General features: G+C 42.3%; 2 pseudogenes across 2 annotated transcripts; both read left to right on the top strand.

Annotated features, from left to right (window-relative positions):
• The first annotated feature begins 594 nt into the window (after positions 1–594).
• On the top strand, positions 595–20,426 carry LOC307097292 (histidine-rich glycoprotein-like; annotated as a pseudogene). Its single transcript has 5 exons — positions 595–892; positions 13,233–13,399; positions 16,328–16,408; positions 18,452–18,553; positions 19,675–20,426. The product of its transcript is annotated as a histidine-rich glycoprotein-like (transcript).
• On the top strand, positions 13,814–14,297 carry LOC307097383 (ragulator complex protein LAMTOR1-like; annotated as a pseudogene). The gene has a single exon. The product of its transcript is annotated as a ragulator complex protein LAMTOR1-like (transcript).
• Positions 20,427–22,137: the final 1,711 nt, after the last annotated feature.

Below are 22,137 nucleotides of genomic sequence, written 5' to 3' on the forward strand. Positions count from 1 at the left end.
AAAGGCCAGCTTAGGAGTACCCTAATTAAGTTAATAACAATGTACCTACCTATATAGTTTAAGTTTTAAAAATTTGGTTCTCGAAAAGCAATTTCAATCATTGTACTGTTGACATTTGGCTCTGTTGACTAATGAGTTTGCCGACCACTGGCCTATGCCAAGATATTTCTGAGTGACTGCCTGGCGTGTGACAGTTGTGTGATCACAGAGAAAGGAGTCCAAGTTTCTCAACAGAACACCAAGGACTTCTTCCATGTTCTGAACCTGAATAAGAAATGTGATAGCTCACAGCACAAGGTGCTGGAAGTGCCCATGTGTCCTCAGTCTCTGCCTTATTTTGCTGCTAAATTCAGCCTCAGTGTCACTGATGCACTCAGAAGGCTCTACGGCTTTCTCAGAAGCATTGGGGCGCACTGTCTTTGACATGAAGATAGCTGCGGACTTCAGCAACCTGGAGAGTCAAAAGGAATTTGTGCATCGGTACTGCCAGCACTGTGAGGAAGAGCCCTGGCTACCTATGCTGACCTCTGCCTGCCCCGGCTGGGACCGATATGCAGAGTGTGTGCTGGGTCACCCCATCACCCCCACCTCTGCATGGCCAAGTCTCCCCAGCAGATCATGGACTCGCTGGTGAAGGATTACTTCATCAGACGGCAGAACCTGTCCCCAGACAAGATTTTGCACGTCATTGTAGCCCTGTGTTATGACAAAAAACTGGAGGCCCTTAGCGAAGATGTTCCCACAGCTTTACATAGTTCCCACGGTGCTGACTGCATATTAACCTCAGGTGAAATTGTCCAGAAAATGGAGCCAAGTGACCTCGCCTTGAATGATGCCACCGTGGACACTCTATTTGGAGACATGAAGGAGAAGGAAGTGAGACTCCACTATGGTACCTGGCACACATCTTCAGGCACATGGCCATGGTTCAACGAGGATGTGGGAGTGCTTACCTACCACACCCTGAGGAACAAAGACTTCCAGGAGGTCACCCTTGAAACGACGGGAAGGTTCTGCTACGTTTTGAGGCTGCTTACGGCTTTCGGAACAAATAGAAATGGTCCTGAAGCTATAGAGGGGCAAGTTCCCCTGCCACTACGTGAAGGTCATGGTCTGCACCGGGGATGCCTAAGCAGCAGGGGCCAGGCCCAGGCGTAGGACAGGCATGCAGACAGGGCATTGCTGTGGCAGATGGAAGGCATCTATGCTGCCATCCCGGTGTGGCCCCCGGAGACCAGCGCCCATGTGCAGGAGCTGTACCAGGAATGGCTGGGGGGGGGGGGGTAGCACGACTCCCCCCAGGCCCAGGTGGCCCTGCACACCACCTAGCAGGGCCCAGGGCAGCCTGCCAGGACATCAAGTGGTAAAGGTCCAGCAACCCAATATGAACTATGGACTTTAGGTGATAATAATGTTTCAAAGTAGGTTCATTGATAACAACAAATGTACCACTCTGGTGAGAATACTGATAGTGAAGGAGGCTGTATCAGGAGAGTGAGCACAGAGTATATGAAAATCTTTTTTTTAAGTGCCTTATATTACAAAAGGCTGAATGTTATAAAATTCTGTCAACTGGTCCACTGATCCCCAAAGAAATCAGAAATTTACAAATATGTCCATATTGACATCCTATATAATAAAAGGGTAATATGCAAATTGACCCTAATGGTGGAACGACCCGGGAAGACAGGTTGCTATGATGCACACTGACCACCAAGGGGAAGGTGCTCAATGCAGGAGCTGCCCCCTGGTGGTCAGTGCACTCACACAGGGAGACCTCTGCTCAGCCACAAGCCATCAGTCAGACATCCCCCAAGGCTCCTGGGTTGCCAGAGGGGTTCTGACTGCCAGCTAAGGACCATTCCCCTGTTCCCCTGGGAAGGGAAGTGGGCCTAAGCCAGCCAGTGAACATCCCCCGAGGGATTCCAAACTACGAGAGGGCGCAGACTGGGCTGAGGGACCTCCCAAGTAAACAAATTTTCATGCACTGGGCCTCTAGTTATGTATAAGAACAAATAATTGAAAGCAATATACATGTCCAAATATAAGGGAATATTGATAGATTATAAGCATATATAGCACAAATTACCATGTGATCTTAGAAAATAATCTTTCTGAATAATATTTAATGATTTGGTAAAGTCCTCATGGTATAACCTTAAGGAAAAATATACTGTCTAAGCTGTATATAACAAAAATTTATTAAAAGCATTTCCCTTGGGCTCCCCTGTGGCTCAAGTGGTTGAACATCAACCAATGCATTAAGAGGTCGCTGGTTCGAATCTGGTGAGGGCACATGCCCAGGTTTCAGGCTCAATCCCTAGCAGAGGCAGTCAATCAATGTTGATGTTTCTTTTCTTTATTTTTATTTCATTTCTTTACTGTTTAAAGTTGATGTTTCTATCTCTCTCTCCTTCTCCCTTCCTCTCTCTCTAAAATAAAAAAAAAGAACTTTAAAAAATTTTTCCTTAAATTTTAAAAAAAGTGTTTCCCTTGGAAAAAGGTTTGAAGAATGAGAGATAAGAGAAGCCCTGGCCAGGTAGCTCTGTTGATTAGAGCATTGACCCAATACAGCAAGGTTGTGGGCACACACAAGAAGCAACCAATGGATACACAATTAAATGGAACAACAAATCAATGTCTCTCTCTCTCTCTCTCTCTCTCTCAAATGAATAAATAAAAATATATTTTTTTAAAAACATGAGGGATAACAAAGATATTTTTATTTTATACATTCGATAATATCCTGTGTTCTTTTAACTTTGTATAGGGATTATATTTATAACTAAAAATTGTATAATTAAAATAACTCAAATTTGACAATAAAACCTTATTGAAAAATCCAAACAAACCCCAACATTTATAAAGCTTATATGGCTTCTAGTAATACCCCTCAAAAATAGAGATTGTAAGTAAACACTCAATTCAGTGGAGGAAAACAATACCTGTATGTAAAGAATAATTGTAATAATGTAAAAGCACATTTATTATACATATTTAAATAGAAAAAGTCTATAAAGCAATATATAATTGTTCATGATTTTTCTCATCATAGTAGGATGAGAGGTGAGTATTTCTTTATGCTTTTGCATTTTCCACATTTATAAACCTTAAGTGGTTTCTAGTAATACCCTTCAACAATAGAGGTTGTAAGTAAATACTCAACCATAGTGTGGGGGGGAAACAAGCTTTAAAGAATAAAAATTCTGGCCCTGGCTGGTTTTTCTCAGTGGATAGAGCATTCGCCCACAGACTGAAGGGTCCCGGGTTCAATTCCGGTCAAAGGCATGTACCTTGGTTGCAGGCTCAATCCGGGGCTCATGTGGGAGTGTGGGAGACAACTAATCTATGTGTCTCTCTGACATCAATGTTTCTCTCTCTCCCCCTTCCCTTCCACTCTCTCTAAAAATCAATAGAAAAATATCCTTGGATGAGGATTAACAACAACAAAAGAATAAAAATTCTGTTCCTGACTTTCCTGATCCTATAGCCAGGACACCCAGAAAGAACCTGCATAACAGAGAGAACACATAGAGGTGAAGATCTATCTACCCCACCCCACCCCCCACCCCCCCCCCGGCTGCCCTGATAACCATCTTGTGAAAAGTCACTAGTCCCCTCTCCATTCCACATCATTGGCCATTCTCTGGCTCAGGACTGCCAGGAAGCTTTCCCCAAGCCAGTAAGAAGCTTCACAAATGCTAAACGTGACTTCCCAGAGAAAAGGAATATGGGAGGTGGCGGGGTGAGAGGGGTGGGAGGGATTTGCAACCTAGTTCAGCATCTGGTTAAAACTGTAATCTTTCTTCCCCACTCTGAGTGACTTGGATAGAGCTGCAGAGCCTAACCCCAGGGCCCTGCCACAGCTGACTTGGGCAGAGCTGTGGAGCTGTAGTTCTGCAGAGCATGACCCCAAGGCCCTGCCAAGACCTACTTAGGCGGAGCTTTGGGGACCCTCAGGGGCCCACCACAGGAGGAGATATATAGGCCAGAGCCTCCCCAGGAGTTTGGTTCAGGCTTTGGATCCAGAATTCCCCTGCACTAGCAGATCTGCAAAAGAAAGGTTAAAGGTTCCTCCCTCGGAGTGCTGGCTGATTGTTTTCCCATGCATTTTGCCACAACACTAGATCAGACAATTCCTAGGACTATCTCTCCTATTCACCATCATTCTGTCTCCTCATGACCATTGCCACCCTAGCACTTTCACTGGCTCCCTGAGATGTCTGTCTCATCTGAAGCTGCTCCATAACTGGATGGCATCACTAGCATTGTGTCCGTATTTAAGATTCAATAAAGCAAGGGGAGAGAAGGCATGGCTCTTGTGAGTACCCCTAAGTCTTAGCAAAACAGTATTGTAGGAAGAGCTTATTCTCTTCCTTGGTGGCTTTTCCCTGTCCCATCCCTTTCCCTTCACCAGCATTTGGTTTGTCCAGGGCACTCCATATTGGACATGACCAATACAGCAATAATTGAAAGACTTAATTAAGGAACTCAACTCATTGAAGCATAAAACAGTTTTGTTTTAATCAATAACATCCCCCCAAACCACCTTTGTGAGAGCCCCTTAATAATACCTTGGCCAGAATTCATACTTTTCCAGTCATTCTAACTAAGTTGCACTAGGGTGGTACTATTTGGGTATTTAAAAGTTAGTCTTGTTAATATTAAAAGTTCAATATTAAACAAAAGTCAAAATGTGTCCCTTCCACTTTTAGCACTCCTTAAGCCAATCTGTGACTCTGGGGAAGTGTGGTCTGCTTTTTGTGTGGTATACCCTGCCCTTTCCCTCTCTCTTCAAACTCCTTCCAGGTTTTTTCTGGAGCCCCCATAGTTCTCAACCTTCACTGCACATTTGAATCATCTTGGAATTTCAAAACTACCAATGCCTGAGTTTAATACCTAGAGATCCTGATTGAATTGCTCTCAGGGAAGGCATGGACATAAGGACTTTTCAAAACTCCTCAGGCGATTCTAGCTAAGGCTGAGCATCATTGCTGTGGACACTTATAGACACTACGGAGAAGAGAGCAGGGAGGGAGATACTGTCTAAGTGGAAAGTGAATCGGGGCTGATTCCCTCTGGTCTGATGTTACTGGGTTCTCCTGGTATGAAGGATCCATATAGGTATATTGGTTTTATTGGAGGAATAGGGCAGAGGGGGTCAGCTTAATCCCAGCTCTGTCGCTCAATGCTGAGACCCTCTCTCAATGGTGTATTCCCTCTCACCCCTTCTCTGCAATGGGTGGGCATCAAATGGCTTGACTTCTACCCTCAGCACGGTTCTCTTCCACAGTAACCAATATTTTTGGCATGTTTTAAGAGCCACGGAGAACTGGAATGATAGCTGGTGTCCTCAACTTCTTCTCAGGCACAATAATAATAATAACAACAAAAATAATCATCAATAGCATCATTAATTCAGCACCTGAATCTGTGCCAAGAATTGTATTATTTACTTTATATGTTTTCTTATTTAATTATCATACAATCCTGTCAGGGGACATTAATCCCATTTTATACACGAGGAAACAAAGTCACAAAGACATTTCATAGCTTCCCAGCATCACACAGGAGGAGGGTAACAACGCAGAATTGAAATTCAGATCTGACTCCAAAGGAACATGCTCTTAATCATTTTATTCTACCTGAACTCAGGTCCTCCCTTAAATAAGATAGCTGTTTTCTACTGAAGACTTCTAGTGCTATAATCTAACAAGGAGACTGATGGTAGCAATCCCTGGCTGAGACAGACCAGCAGATGGAGGAAAATGACTTTACTGCTAACTGTACCCAGCACACTCATGAATGAGGCAGTGCTTATGGTAAAAAAACACTTTGGACCTGGTATCTTCTAGAAATATCCAGATTTGTGCAACTCACACTTTCACCCACTCACCAGAGGCATGTCCCCAGGACCCACTAATCATTTACACCATGATGATAGATATTTTAACCCAGGGGTAAAGGTGAACTGCAGGAAGTCACCGTTTTCCCAATATTGTCATAAGAGTGCACCAAGGAACATGGAAGGGTGATGGACCGTGGGCGTTAGCAGGGCTGTGTTGAGATAGCGGTGGCTCAAAGCAATTTCCTGACCTATTAGCCTCAAAGTAAATGTTTACTGTACTTTAATGACCTTTACTGATCTTTATTGACCTTGGAGATGGTCTGTCTGCTACCTATTTGCTGTCACTCAAGAGAAGACTGACTATACTCTCTGTTAGAGGCAAAGGCCAGTGGCACTTCTCCCTGAAAATGCAGAGAAGCTGCAGTAGTGACCTTTGATGTTATCTCTAAGTAGGAAAGTAGCAGTTTAAACCCAAGCATCTAGAGGCCTGTTCCCTCCTCCCTCTGCCTTTTCTCCAGGCCCATATGCCTATACATAATTTTCCAAAGTCCTTGGTAACTTAAAGACTTTAGAACATTGCTAGATTAAACAATAAGCATCTAAATATTCCAACAAGTTTTCAGTTCACCTGGTTTTACTTTTTAATAGAGAAAACCTAAAAATATATTTCTTAAAGGTGAGAATGTTCATAAATGACAATCTAAGAAATGCTGGCTATTTACTTTTAATTATCATTGGAAAATTAAAGTTTAAATATTGTGTGGTTTTAATAATAGAGGGCAACCTCCACTGCTGCTGAAATCCCTCCCTGAGCAACCGGCTCTGCCACGGACACTGCACCATCTTAAAGGGGAGAGTGGCTGTTATTGGAAGTCTAAAAATCCTGGGAATCTACAACAACAACACCCAGGGAACAGCTGCAAACCCAGGAACACCAGACCCCAAGAAGCATGAATACGCAGACTCGGAGGAGCTCTGCACCTTCTCACAGAGAGGTCAGATTTTGCCTAGGAAAAGGAGAGAGAGAACTTCATAACCAGACACCCGGAGAAGAGAGATCATGGGGAGAAAGAAACAGCCTGCATATGAAAGCAATAGAGGCATCACCAGAAAAGGAAGTAAATGAAATGGAGGCAAGCAACCTGTTGGAGAAAGAATTCAGAGAAATGGTCATAAGGTGGCTGTAAAGAAAGGAAGACAAATTCAACAATATGTGTAAGAACCAAGAAGAAATGAAGAAGAACCAAGAAGAAATGAAAAATGACATTGCTGCTATAAAGAAGTCAATAGAAATCATCAACAGTAGACTAGAAGAAGAAGAGGACTGCATCAGTGAGCTAGAAAACAAGGTAGGAAAAAATACCCAAGCAGAGCAGCTTCTAGAAAAAAAGAATTTAAAAACAGGAGGAGAACCTAAGGGAACTTTGGGACAACACGAAACAAAACAACATCCACATAATAAGAATGCCAGAAGGAGAGGAAACTGAGCAAGGAATAGAAAACCTGTTTGAAGAAATAATGACAGAAAACTTCTTGATAAAGGGAAGAAAAAACTCACACAGGAGAAACCAAGATGGCGGCATTGGAAACACCTGAACTTGCTGCCCCGCACAACCACTTCAAAACTACAACTAAAAGACAAAAATGGACATCATCCAGAACCACAGAAAGGCTGGCTGAGTGGAAATTCTACAACTAGAAGGAAAGAGAAAAGCACACTGAGACTCACAGGAACTGCGGAAGTAAAGGCAGAGGTACGGAAGTGCGCGTGGAGAGGGCTGGCAACTGAGCACATGGCTGTCTTTTTCAAGTGGGATGGAGACAAAAGCTCCTGACTGCTTTGAACTCCAGTTCCGGGTGAGACTCTGGGGACCCAGACTCCTACGGGGAGAAACTGGACTGTCTGCCAGCAGGTGGAACTCGAGGGCGGCTTTCTCTCAGAGGTGCTTGCAATGATTACCAAGGGACACTGAGACCCAGGTGTCCCCTAGGGCAGGGCTGATGGAAACCCATTGCTGTTTGCTTCGTCATGAGACCCCGCACCAACCAGAGGCTTTTACATATGAATGGCCTGGTCTGTTGAAATCTAAAATTAACTAACAAACTGCAGCTGAGTCAGAGAGACCCAGAACATCCAAAAGAAGGCGCAAGGCCCCATAGCAGCCTGCATTGTTTCACAGCTGTGTCTCATCTGGGCACCTCCAAACCCCAAACAAAGAAAAGGAATCTGCAGATCTCTCTGTAGCTCCTGTTTGGTGGCCTCAGGCAGAGACTATATTAGCATCTCCTTGGAGATCCAAGAGCCAGTGGACCCAGTGGTCAGAGTGGTACCATCCAGATTACAACTCCTCAGATCCATAAGAGACACACTCAGGGGACAGACTCAGTGAGCACCAAAGCCCCAATGAAGCAAGTCTTGCCTCATAAGTGTGTCTCCAGCACAGAAGTTCTCCCATCATAGACACAGCTGATCCTCACAGCCATTTGGCCTGGAGGTCAATTTCTCCCAGTGATACCAACAACAATCAAGGCTTAACTACAACAAGACTGTGCACACAGTCCACAAAGAGGTGCACCAAGAGTGTCCACCGCAGGTAACTGAGGAGGCTGAGCCACTGGGCCTTATAGGACACCTAGAAACAAAGCCACTCTTTCAACACAGGGAAGCAGCCAAAATGCAGAGCAAAGAAACAGGTCACAAATGAAAGAAATGGAGGAAAGCAAACAACTGGATATAGAGTTCAAAACCACGGTTATAAGGTTTTTTAAAAATTTTTCTAGAAAAAGCCGATAAATTTAGTGAGACCCTCAAGGATATGAAAAGGGACCAACTAGAAATTAAGCATACACTGAGTGAAATAAAAAAATATATATAGAGAGATCCAACAGCAGACTAGAGGATCGCAAGAATCAAGTCAAAGATTTGAAATACAAAGAAGCAAAAAACACCCAACTGGGAAAGCAAAAATAAAAAATAATCCAAAAATTTGAAGATAATGTAAGGAGTCTCTGGCACAACTTCAAGTGTACCAACATCCAAATTATGGGGGTGCCAGAAGAAGAGAGAGAACAAGATACTGAAAACCTATTTGAAGAAATAATGACAGAAAACTTCCCCCACCTGGTGAAAGAAATAGACTTACAAGTCCAGGAAGCGCACAGAACCCCAAACAAAAGGAATCCAAAGAGGACCACACCAAGACACACCATAAGTAAATGGCCAAAAGCAAAAGACAAAGAGAGAATATTAAAAGCAGCAAGACAAAAACAGTTAGTTACCCACAAGTTAAAAAGGACATAAAAGAACTCAATCCTTTTCATTGGATCTCCTTACATATGCCTCTTAGCATAACTACTATTGTCTGTCTCATTTTTGTACTTATATGTTTATTTCTAGTCTGCAGATGCAGAATGAAGTCTTAAAAGGACTCAAGCTCTACAGAAGGCATACACTTTTGAAGATGTATTAAGAAAACAAAATGGGGTAGATGTGGGGAGCCACCGATTTCCCAATACAGTCATAAGAGTGCACCAAGGAACTCGGAAGGCCCATGGACCTTGTGCCTTAGCAGGGCTGTGTTGAGATAGCAGTGGCTCAAAGAAATTTCCTGACCTATTAGCCTCAAAGTAAATGTTTACTGGACCTTACTGACCTTTACTGATCTTAATTGACCTTAGACACAGTCTGTCTGCTACCTTTTTGCCGTGCTTTACTGAGGGCAAGATGTGTGTATCTAAAATTGAATAAAAATGGATAAGGCCAGGTTTCAGTTTGCCTCTCCAAGAGAGAAGTCTCCACCTGGCCCCCATGCCTTCTAAATTCATATGTCTTGTATAGTATTTTCATTTGTGAGTCAGCCCCTTCTTCAGATCCTAAATCCCCGCCTTAAAAGGTTGTGGCAGTAAACATTCAGTTTACAGAACAAAAATATATAAAGACTGATTAATCAATAGTGTGTGTGTGTGTGTGTGTGTGTGTGTGTGTGTGTGTGTGTGTGTGTCTGTGTTTAAAAACCTGTATAAAATTCTCTGCTGTAGTATACCATCACAAGGGGTGGTTTTTTCCGTTTTAACAAAATGAAGACATTCCCTGCAGCTCTGCTTTCCATCCTTTGGATCACACTTAGATATTTCTACCTTAAAATGAAGACATTCCCTGCAGCTCTGCTTTCCATCCTTTGGATCACACTTAGATATTCCTAGCTTAAAACCACGGTTATAAGGTTTTTTTAAAATTTGAGTCCTATAGATTGCAATGCTACTGAGACCCTGACTAGGAAAGCTCTAGACCTGATCAATAAAGGATGTTTTAATGGCTACCTTTTTCAGGTGCTGCGGGTCACTGATGCCCACTTGGACAAAGGGGTAAGGAATTGCCAATGGCAGAGCTAAGTTGGGAAACCATGCAACAGGGCTAAGTGTGACTCTAGCCAGTAAGCCTACTGCTTTGAACAATGGAATGGCCTTGGTCATGGTTTTCTGTTTGGTTTATTCTACTATCTAGAATGTGTTTTTTTCAAACTAAAGTCAGTTATTAGTATGTTCTTAATAATGAATCAATCTGTGAATACTTAGAAGCACTGATGCTGAGTCCAATCAAATGCTAAGTACAAAAAAAATATACAAAAAAAATGCTAAGTACTATAAGAGAAAAATTAGAATGAACTGTAAGCCTTGCCCTTAAGGAAATAAGAATCAGCTCACACATTTACACACACACACACACACACACACACACACACACACACACACACACACACACTCACTGTGTAAGATAGGATATATTTAAGTGACCGAGTGAGTATTATAGGTGCTGGACAATCTAATGAAAGGAGATCTATTATCACTGAATGAAAGAATGCTTCATTTGGGAAGTCCAAATGAAGCAGAATTTGAATAGGAGATGGGCGGGGTTAAATGCATTCCAGGGAAATTCCAGGACTACCACCTCTTTGTGGGTAAGAAATCAGGCAGGAGAGCATTAGGGAGTAATTAGACACAAGAAGGGGGATTCTGGCAGTTGTATGTGAGATTTGGTACAGCAAGCAGGGTGAAAGAAAGAATGCAGGCTTACCTTGATGAAAGCAAGCCTGCTGTCTTCACTTTGATCAGCAATTTTCAACAGGTGTGCCACAGGAATATTTAAAACATGCAATACCTGACTATTTAGTCGTGGGCACTGACCTCTTGTCCCTTAGATTGTCAAATGTAAAAAGGACAGCAGCCAACACATCAAAGCCGTCTATTGTGAATGAAGCAAAAAACACCCAACTGAAAAAGAAAAAAGAAAAAATAATCCAAAAATATGAAGATAGTGTAAGGAGCCTCTGGGAAAACTTCAAGCATACCAACATCCAAATTATGGTGGTGCCAGAAGAAGAGAGAGAGCAAGATACTGAAAATCTCTTTAAAGAAATAATGACTGAAAACATCCCCCTCCTGGTAAAAGAAGTAGAATTACAAGTACAGGAAGTACACAGAACCCCAAACAAAAGGAATCCAAAGAGGACCACACCAATACACATCATAATTAAAATGCTAAGGGCAAAAGACAAAGAGAAAATATTAAAAGCAGCAAGAGAAAAACAATTAGTTACCTACAAGGGAGCACCCATGAGATTGTCAGCTGATTTCTCAACAGAAACTATGCAGGCCAGATGGGAGTGGCAAGAAATATTCAAAGTGATGAATAGCAAGAATCTACAACCAAGATTACTCTACCCAGCAAAGTTATCATTCAGAATTGAAGGTCAGATAAAGAGCTTCACAGATAAGAAAAAGCTAAAGGAGTTCATCGCCTCCAAACCAGTATTATATGAAATGCTGAAAGGTATTCTTTAAGAAGAGGAAGAAGAAGAAAAAGGTAAAGATAAAAATTATGAACAACAAATACATATCTATCAACAAGTGAATCTAAAAATCAAGTGAATAAAAAATCTGATGAACAGAATAAACTGGTTATTATAATAGAATAGAATCAGGGGCATAGGAAGGAAGTGGACTGGCAATTCTCGGGGGGAAAGGGGTGTGCGGGGTGTGGGAAGAGACTGGACAAAAATCGTACACCTATGGATGAGGACAGTGGCGGGGGGAGATAAGGGCAGAGGGTGGGGTGGGAACCGGTGGAGGGGAGCTATGGGGGGGGGAGGAACAATTTTAATAATCTGAACATTAAAGATTTATTTTAAAAAATGAAAGAATTCCTCATGTGTAAAATAAAGCTAATAATAGTATTAGCTCTTTGGGTCTTTGTTAGAATTAAATAAGATGCTCTGTGTAGTACACTTCCAAATTACTTAGGAATATATTGACATCAACATCTAAAACTTATGTATTAATACTACAGTTTACACAGCAGTCTCATTTAATCTCAAAACATGACTATGAAGATTATGAGACTTTCTATTTTAGAGTTAAAAGAGGTTCAAAGAGAATAAATTACTTGGCCTCATAAAACTGCCAAAATGTGGTGAACCTCAAACTACCCCACCAGTGTTGACTCTAAAGTCCATTATCTTTTTATTTACTTTTTCTAAGAGAATTATCACAGAGTTCCTTTAAAAAATAGCAAATGTCAGCATAATTCAATATACAAAAATTCAGCAGCAAGCAACTACTTCAGGAGTTTGCCTTAAAGAAGACTGAGCTGTATCTTCTCTCTCTGGGCAAAACTTCATTTTAATGATGCTCTCCCTCCTTGGCAGAGATAGGAAGGGTTCATTAAAATATTCACACTTTATTATTGACTAGATGCCCATTGCATAAAGATTCATGCAAGAATAGACCTTCCTTCACCTGGCCACTGGCACTGGTTTTCCTCCGGCACCCAGGACCTAGGCCTTTGTTCCAGCCGCCACCTTCTGCCTTCACTACGGCCAGAGTCTTCGCTCAGGCTGGAGTCTTCGCTCAGGCTGGAGTCTTCACTCCGGCTGGAGCCTTCAGTGTTTGCTCCTGCTGGCGTGCCGCTCCTGTAGCTCTGTTCACCCCCCGCTCTCCCCCTCATAGCAGACATCCTGCCCTGCCCAGCTGTGCATGCAAATTAACCCACCATCTTTGTTGGGGTAATTTTGATACTCACTCCTGATTGGCTGATGGGCATTGAGAAGGTAGAGTCAATTTGCATATTTCTCTTTTATTAGTCTAGATGGGTTTGGGGCATCTGAATAGAGTAACAACTGAGACTTGAGCATCAGAAGGATCTGGGTTTAAGTTTAGCTCTGCTGCTGACTAACTGATTTGCTGGAACAAGTTTCTTAGCCTCTCCAACCCTCAATTCAACCATCTATAAAACAGGACTTGTTATTTTTTCCACCATGCATATATGTATTAAGTCACAGCATTGACAGTGCTGTTTAGCCACAAAACTACCATCCTCTTTCTACAGTCTTTTCCGCTTTGGCCAATACTAAAGATAGCCCTGTACTCTTGGATTTCTTTGAGGAGACTGAGGTCTACAGAAAACAAGCAGAGAAAGTCCTTGAGATGTACGAAAAGGAGAATGGCGACTTTGCCTCTTTCAGAGTGGACCAAGTGGAGAGAGTTGGCAGAGGCGTGAGTTTCCACTAATGTCCAGCTGGAGTCTGAGGGCCCAGGCTCCAACCTCGCAGGTACAAATTAAGTTGCATTGACCCTCTCCCCACTGGCCTCCTTGGGGCAGATGATTTTTATTATTATAATTTTTAACTTATAGGTAACATTCAAAATAATATTAGTTTCAAGTGTACACAAATTCAAAAAGATACATGCATCCTTAAATTCATTGCAGCATTATTTACAATAGACAAGATATGAAAGCAACCTAAGTGCCTATCAATAGGTGATTAGATAATGAATATGTATTATAGTCTGGGAAGGGATAGTCGTGTAGGCGGGTGGTTGCTTGCTTATTGCAGCCACAGGTCATGTGACCGGAAGGGCTCCTTAGGGACACCGTCCCTCCTCACGGCCTGAACGCCCGACCCAGCCATGGGGTGCTGCTACAGCAGCGAGAACGAGGACTCGGACCAGGACCGAGAGGAGCGGAAGCTGCTGCTGGACCCTAGCAGCCCCCCTACCAAAGCCCTCAATGGAGCCGAGCCCAATTACCACAGCCTGCCTTCCGCTCGCACAGATGAGCAGGCTCTGCTCTCCTCCATTCTTGCCAAGACAGCCAGCAACATCATTGATGTGTCTGCTGCAGACTCCCAGGGCAAGGAGCAGCATGAGTACATGGACGGGCAAGGCAGTACAGCACCCGCTTGGCTGTGCTGAGCAGCAGCCTGACCCATTGGAAGAAGCTGCCACTACTGCCTTCTCTCACCAGTCAGCCCCACCAAGTGCTGGCCAGCGACCCATCCCCTTCTCCGACATGCAGCAGGTCTCCAGGATAGCTGCTTATGCCTACAGTGCACTTTCTTAGATCCGTGTGGACACAAGAGAGGAGCTGGTTGTACAGTTTGGGATCCCATGAAGACAGTGGTCCTTGGACAGATCTTCTTCTCCTCTCTTCACCCCGCCTCCCCTGGCCCCAGCCTCACTATGGCTTATACATAATACGCTGACCTGCTACTAATCACAGAGAAGAATGTGGAGGAGGAGGAGAAGAGCAAGGCTAGAAGCCTGGACAAGTGAGGATGGAGCAAGAGAGGGTAGAACCATTTGGGACTGGCTTTCGAAGCCCCGGCCAGGAGTGGGGTGGGGGTCAAAAGGACAGGGCCTGGTAGGGCTTCACTGTCACTGGGAAGGGGTGGAGGTAACACTGTGAAAGTGATCACTAGGGGGCCTATGAAGGCCCCTTTCCCACTCTTTCTCTTGGCCTCACTCTTTGCCCCTCTCCGACTTGGTGCTCACAGGCACCTCACTAGGGTTTGTGTCCAGTGTCTGGAGGAGATTGAATTTGAATGAATTGAGTTTGTTTTCTAGCACCCTGGGTTTTTACATGTTTGGGGTTTTGGTGTTCTTTTTTGGGGGGTGGGGGAAGGGTTATCTCCCTTGATAAAGGAAATGTATTCAAAAAATATGTATTATATATTTATAATAAAATATTACTCAGCATGAAAAAATCAAATCTTACCATTTGTGATAATGTAGAGGGTATGATGCTAAGTGAAATAAGCCAGACAGAGAACTACAAAATCCAGCTGCTTTGTTTGTTTGTTTTAATACAATAGCAACTTTACTGAGGTGTAATTGACATTCAATAAACAGCTCATATTTAGTTAGAGTATACCACTTGATAATTGTACCATATGTATATACCAATGAATTCAATACCACACTTACGATAGTGAACATATCCATCACCCCCAATAATTTATTGGACCCCTTTGTTTCCCTCTTGACCAACCCCTCTTGCCTCCTCCCCTGGGCTGCTGGTGCCAGCCTCCAGCTGCTTTTTAAATTGAGATCCCTGTTGCAGTTTCAAGAGACAGGCAGCAGATACTGTGGAACTGCCCTCCTGTGATTTTTTTTTTTTAATTTTTGGAGTTGTGGGGAGTGTGATATCAACAGAGAGGGGGGGAAACCCAAACCAAAAAGAGCAAAATGTGGAAGAGCATACTAGGGTTATGAGTCATTAAAATCATCTAGTCCTAACCTCCTTGTATTATGATGGAAAACTGAGGTTCAGAGCAACTGCCTCACCACACCCAGTGGTATGGCTAGAGCCAGACAGTCCTTCCCTAACCAGGGACTCAAGTGCCTCCCACCCATAGCAGTCTTATAAAACAGCTAGTTTATGTTGTCTTGTATTTTGAAAACACAAAGTGAAATAGATAATGGTGCATACAAGCAATGGGATCAGTACAATGCAATTATGTACTAAAAAGAATGTTTTGGGCCTATATGCCTTAGAAAAAGTTTCAAGATATATTGCCCAGGGGGAAAAGCAGGTTACAGAACAATACTTAGACTATTACTTCCTTTATATTAAACAATCATATCTAATAAAGACAGAATATTCAAATTGACCAAAACTCTGCGACAAAAATGGAAGTACCCACAGCCAATAAGGAGGGAATATGCAAATTGACGTGACAAGGCGAGAGGCGGAAGGCAGCTCTGGCCAGAGTGAAGGCGGAAAAATGGCTCCAACTGGAGCGAAGGCAGTGCCGGCAACAGGGCAAGAAAGGCCTATTCTTGCACGAATCTTCAGGCATTGGGCCTCTAGTTAGATATAAGTGTATATACACAACATATTTAGGAAAAGGCTAGAAGAAAAAACACATCAAATGGATAATGGTGGTACCTCTGAGAGGAAGAGGCTGGGGTGCAGGAAGAATGACTTTTCACACTATGCTTAATTATGTCTGTATTATCTGAGCCTTTTCAATCAAATAGTATTCATCTTATCACTTGACAAATTTTTAAAAAGACACAGAAAATAAGAAGAATGGAACATATTAGTGAATCCTGATAGTGCCTTTACAGTATATTGGATAGTAGATATCTACTGGCTTTTTTAAAATGTTCCTGAAACTGCTTTGATCCTATTTGTTCTAGAGAGGAGGGAGAAGAACCAATTACTATATTGACTTCTCTGTGAGGAACTGCTCCAGTCACCATTTTCGCAGGCACCATAATCTACACTAATAGAAGAAAAAGATGCAAATTGATCATACTTTCGCAATACCCACCAGTGAACCAGGAGTGAGTATGCAAATCAACCCAAAAAAGATGGCAGGTTAATTTGCATATGCAGGTGCCAAAGACCGGGGGTGGGATGCTTGCATTGTCTCCATGGCAAAGACGCAGGCATTCTGCACCACCCCAGCTGCTCAGGGCCTCTGGAAGTGTGGGAAGTCGGAAAGGTGGTTCCCGGGCCAGAGTGAAGGCAATGCCGGCAGCCAGGTGTAGAAAGGCCCATTCTTGCACGAATCTTCGTGCATTGGGCCTCTAGTCTGAGTATAATAGATCAGTGTGAAATATTAGTAACATTTGGAGACTACTTACTATGTGCCAGATACCCTTGCACATATGTTAGCCTATTATCCCCACTGCCACCCTTTGAACTAGAGAACATTTTTATCCCAGATTTACCCATGGGGAAACTGAGTCATGGTGATAAAAGTGAGATTATTATTTAGGTATATATACATGATATATACCTAAACTTAACACTGAGGTTATTTTTTTTAACTCATTAGAATTAAAGGTTAGCTAAACCTGATAACTAGAATGTATTAAGAACCTATACTCATGGGTGCTTTCATTCACTTCATCTCATTCACTCCTCACTGTGAGCACATTTGACAAATGGGAAGGTAATGGGCTCAGTAAAGTAAGGGTCTTGCCGAATGTTCACAACCAAGATGCTCAGTCCGGTGGAATTGCCCCCCTACTCATGTATAAACTGATACTCATGTGCCTGCAGGAAGTGTTATGAATGATAAGCAGCATTTGTATAGCAACCTACAGTTTACAAAACACTTCCAATATATTACTGCTTTGTTGGATCCCCGTGACCATCCCATTGACCCCAACAAACACTTAACCATCTTGGTGTGGGGAATGCAAACTCAGTGCAGGAACACCGAGGCTGAAAAAGAGGAGCTCAATGCTAAATGTTCTATAGCATTATCTCATTTAATTAAGCCCTCCCACAACCTGTGGATAGCTAGTACTGTGCTCATTTTAGAAATAAAGACTGAGTTTCAGAAATTTTATGCAACTTACCTAAATCTCATAGAACTAGTACATGATGAAGCCAGGATTAACATAGGTCTGTCTGACTCCAAAACTGTACTCAAAATATTTTGTTGTTGTTGTTTTTTGTTAATCCTTGCCCAAGGATATTTTTCTTTTGATTTTTAGGGAGAGTGGAAGAGAGAGGGAAAGATAGAGAGAGACATCGATGTGAGACAAACACATCGATTGGTTGCCTCCTGCACAAGCCCTGACCACGGAGGAGTCTGCAACCAAGATAGCACTCTTGACCAGAATTGAACCCAGGACCCTTTGGTCCCCATGACGACACTCTATGCACTGAACCAAACTGGATAGGGCTGTATTCTAAATCTTACTGCTTAACAGTCTCCTCAAAAAATGAGTTTTCTTCTTGTAACTTTGACAGCTGGGTTTAGGGATCTCTGGGGCAGACGGGTGCCAGCCAAGTGTAGTCTCTGAACTTAGGGTAGGGCCAGAAGATAGTCTCTTGGTCAGGGTCTGTGCAAACCCATTTTTATAGTGGCTCCCTTCTTTCCAAGACTTTCCTCCAAGGTACTTGGTTGAAGTTGTACAAATCTCTCATCTACATCACTCTTCTTTTTCTCTAGATGCAGGCAACTCAGGTCTTCAGTGCAGAAGAGTTGGTCTAGCATCAAGGCATCAGTGGCATAATATTCCCAACTACCACCCATGGGGAAGGCCAGTGCTAGTGACCAGTCATGGAAGAGAACCACAGCAGTAATGAAAATCTTTAGAATCTGTACTTTTCCCAAAGTGTTGACTAGGAAATATTGTTAAATAACTGGTGGAGATATTTGATGATATTAACTTGATTTTTCTAGAGCTCTCCTTCCTTACCAGAATGTCTGGAAGTTCACAACTCTAGCTGGGCATCTTCACACCACCTGCACACATACATACAAATACACACACACTAACAGGTTTCTCTCTTATTTATAGGTCTTTGGATTCTGCAGATCAGTTTTGTTCTATGATGTAGGGGCCTCTGACATGGAAACGTCAATAGAGGTTGACATAAACTGTGAAGTCTTCGACCTTCAGGTGCATTGCCTAAGCAACATTTGTCATGAGCAGTGCCAGACTAAGTAATGTTTTCACACACATAGTGTATTTTGTTCTTATGGCTCTGTGTGTGTGTGTGTGTGTGTGTGTGAGAGAGAGAGAGAGAGAGAGAGAGAGAGAGAGAGAGAGAGAGAGAGAGAGGAAGATCAGATTGGGGGGAGGGAGAGAAACAGAAAGAATAGCCCCTGGACAATTCCTGGTAAGACACCAAAGGTGTGACACTTTTTCCAAGAATTGGGAAAATGTAAGATTTGGCATAAAAGTAAAATCATGACCAATTTAAACAATCTTTAATGAATTTGAAAATGGTTTTGTAGCTAGGACTCCAGTGCTGAATTAATAATCTAGTTTTATTATTAGGCCCAGAATCTAATGGGAATGAATTAGTGTCAAATTTATTATATAAAGATATGTAAAATAAAATACAAAACAGTATCTTATGAGAATATCAGTGTGTAGAAACTTTTGTTCTACGCACAAATATTGTTCACAGTTTTTTTTTTATATCAGAAAAAAATAATTCAAACATCCATGTGACAAACCAAAAAGAGGGGCAGGGTTTTCACCATGGGTATGGCTGCACAGATTTCTTTAAATATTAAAACATGAATAAGGATAGTGAAAAGGTGAAGTGATTACCTTTTAGGAGTAAGAGATACTTATGCTATAGAGTCTCAGAACTCTGCTGAGAGCCTGAATTATAAGGCACTAGTATTCCAAATGTTGATCTACAGATGAGTACCATTCTATAATATAATTTTATCTCTTTATATGGAAATTAGAAACATAAAGATAATAAGAAAATTGTTTGTGGTATAACATATTACATATAAAAGAACTATCCTTTACTCTGGGATTTTCTTTCTGACTGATGTTATAAAATATTATTGCTATTGTGAAGTGATGGTGGTAGATGATAATTTTGGTTTGTATTTTAAACGCCAACTTGCCTAGATACAAATTTGAGAATGCTTTTTGATATCCTACTTTTAAAATTTATTTCTGAAATCCAAAAGAATGAATTTAGTTGAATTAAATCAAGTTAAACATCTAATTTCTTCTTTACATGATGGTATTCACTTTTCTGTGTCCTTCACCAGGAACATAGAAACATCAGTGATGTACAACCCCATTCGGACCATCCCCTCCACTATGGAGGCCGTGGGCATTCCTCTGCTGACAAGCGTCTATTTACACACTGTATATCCAGAGATAACCTCCATCCCCACACATCACATAAATCTGGATGCCCACCTGCTCTACACGACAAAAATCAGACAGACCACCACTTCAAGCAGGAGCTCCTTCATGATTGCCCCCTTCAAGATGTCATCACCTCCATTTGGCACCAATGGGACACATGCACCCCCTCATAATCATAGTTCCAGTGAGCACCATTCCCATGGACACCATCCCCATAGACATCATCCCCAAGGACACCACCCCCATGGACAGCATCCTGACGGCCATGGTTTTCATGACCATGGACCCTGTGATCCACCACCCCATAGGCAAGGTCCCCAAGACCACCATCACTGGGGCCATGGCCCACAACCTAGGCACTCAGAAGAAAGAGGTCCAGGTACTTTCCCTTAACATGGAGACAAATTGGATATATTTACTGACGCCCTCCATTAAAGAAAGGTGGAGTTCTTCCTCTTCCTGAAGCCAATTTTCCCAGCTTCTCAAGGCCAAACCACAACCATCCTCTAAAGCCAGAAATTCAGCCCTTCCCTCAATCTGCCTCTGAATTATGTCCAGGGATGTTCAAGAGTGAATTTTACAAATTTCAAAGTTTTTTGAAGAGACTTTTTTAAAAAAAAAAAATCTGAGTTCCTTGAAAAATGAGTAATATTCTGAATTAGAACCATAAATAAAATGTAACCAATAATAAATGCAACATTACCTAATCTTAACTTCCATATTTAGAATAGGACAAAATGTGGGTAGGGGAGGAGATGACGTGAGAAGAACATGAAAAATGGAGAGGAGAGGAAAAAATCTGTGTCCCAAGTCAAAAGTTCATTCTCTCACTGGTTACTACACCACTCAAAACAAATCTCTGATCCTCAGAATTCCTTTACTTTCTCGGTTCAGCTCCTTTAATTCTAGCATCATTCCTTTTTTAGTTCTTATGCTGTAGCTGGGCACGCCAAGAAAGTATGTATTGTCATATACAGGGTTGTTCTTATAAAAGTGATCTAAATTCTCTCCTACTTCTTATTTCTAATTCTCTAAATTCCCTTTATTTTGGAGAAATAAGTTCTAAATTTAATTACAAAGCAGACAAAGGTCAGGATATAATTTTCAAACAAGTTCATAGGCATGAATCATGACCATAAATTCAAGTGCCCCAGAAATATCACTTGATTTTCAAAACATTAATTTATATTTCAAGTTGCCATCCTACTGGGATAACAGAAAACTTAACCTCAGTCCTTCTTAGAATTTCCCCACCCTGCTGCTCTCCACACAAAGTTATGCCACAGTTCAAGAGTCTCACATAGCCGAAACCGGTTTGGCTCAGTGGATAGAACGTCGGCCTGCGGACTCAAGGGTCCCAGGTTCGATTCCGGTCAAGGGCATGTACCTTGGTTGCGGGCACATCCCCAGTAGGGGGTGTGCAAGAGGCAGCTCATCGATGTTTCTCTCTCATCGATGTTTCTAACTCTCTATCCCTCTCTCTTCCTCTCTGTAAAGAATCAATAAAATATATTTAAAAAAAAAAAAAAGAGTCTCACATAGTCCCAGATGTTTGGGTAGTGGGCATGGGAAGAAGGTCTGATTCTTCCTCACTGATTCACCAGGTCTCCCTGCTAAGGAATGCTTACTACCCTGTTCACATCACTCTTTGGGTCTAGTGTATCTGCTTCTTCTGAATCAAAATGGGGGTGCAGGAGTCTCTCTAAGACTCCTGATGAACATGACTGCTAAGAATACCATATTCATCTCCCTCTGGGATCTTGCTGTCTTTCAGGCTACATGTCCAGAAAGCACGGCAGAGTGCCCTTGCTTCCAGACCCCCAGATTCCTCCGTTTTTCTCATACCTTCTCCCTTGTTAGAGGCTTTTCTAGTCTCAGAAAGTTCTCAGAAAGTTTTCTTTATTCATTTTTGAGGCCAGGGGACTCTTTTTTCACATTTGAATTTTCTTTTTTTTTCCCCTTCTTCCCAAACTAGATTCAAGCATTTAGACTCAAGCTAATAAGACTTTAGATTCTCTCTATCTTATTTAGTGAAGCATTTCAGGTGTGTGATGGTGGCAGCAGGTAGATTCTAATGAGCGAAGGGAGAGAAAGAAAAAAAAACAACTAAGGGTGAAAGAGACTTGGGTAAGATATTGGGCTGGGAAGAAAGAAGGACCCACAAGATGCAGAATCTGAGGGTGGGAGATGACTGATGTGCATGTCCCAGGAGGAGTGGAAAGGAGCCCAAGGCTGATCACAGTGGGTGCTTCAAGTGAAGAGTCAGAAACAGGACTTGGAGGAAGGTGATCAAAAGATGCAAACTTCCAGTTTTAAGAGAAGTGAGGACTAAGGTGAAATTTACAGAATAGTTAACCCTG

This window comes from Cnephaeus nilssonii (genome assembly GCF_951640355.1).
Source record: "Cnephaeus nilssonii genome assembly, chromosome: 3".
Classification (NCBI taxonomy): domain Eukaryota; kingdom Metazoa; phylum Chordata; class Mammalia; order Chiroptera; family Vespertilionidae; genus Cnephaeus; species Cnephaeus nilssonii.